General features: G+C 64.3%; 1 protein-coding gene across 3 annotated transcripts in view; it reads right to left on the bottom strand.

The window, feature by feature from the left end:
* Positions 1–622, bottom strand: part of HOPX (HOP homeobox) — a 48,633-nt gene that overhangs the window by 26,166 nt on the left and 21,845 nt on the right. The window lies entirely within an intron of this gene.

Genomic DNA, 622 nt, shown 5'->3' with positions numbered 1-622 from the left:
ATAGATTTAAAAATCCACGCATTGAAGGGGACACCTGCTCCCACCCCCTAAAAGATTAAACCTGAGAGCCCCGGAGTTTTCAGGTGAGAGCCCCGGAGCTTTGCGAACCAAAGCTCCCCGGCTGTGAGCAACCTCAGCTCTGCGGCTCCGGGGAAGCTGGAAGGCGACCGCGTGGAGCTAAGGACCCTGCCGTCCTGGCAAGCCCCGCTCTCTGGGCCTCAGTTTCCTCCTTTGTCAACCCTGAGGACTGAGTTTATTGCTGATCTCCAAGGTCCCCTCCAGCTCTGACACGGCCGCGGAGAGATTTGGGGGCGCCGGGCTCAGAGCGCAGGCGGCACCTCAGGAAGGGCGCCCAGGGGAGAAACTGAGCCCGGGCAAGCGAGGCCGGAGCGGACGGGGCTCCTCCCAACCCGGAGAAAGGAGAGAGCTCATCCCGGGCAACAGAGGAGAGTGAAAGAAGGACGAACGTGAGATTTCTAAGCAGCTCCTGGGGAGCCCCCGCGGGCTAGGGATAGAGGGGTACACGGGTGGGGAGAGGGGGCGCCAGGGAGCCGGGAAGGCGGGGTGCGGCGGCAGGAGCGATGCAGAATCGGGGCTCCCGGGAACCGGCCCCGGAGCGCGT

This window comes from Myotis davidii, unplaced genomic scaffold, assembly GCF_000327345.1.
Source record: "Myotis davidii unplaced genomic scaffold, ASM32734v1 scaffold173, whole genome shotgun sequence".
NCBI classification, from domain to species: Eukaryota; Metazoa; Chordata; class Mammalia; order Chiroptera; family Vespertilionidae; genus Myotis; species Myotis davidii.
The sequence above is the reverse complement of the archived record's forward strand: the minus strand, read 5'-3'. Positions and strand labels throughout refer to the sequence as shown.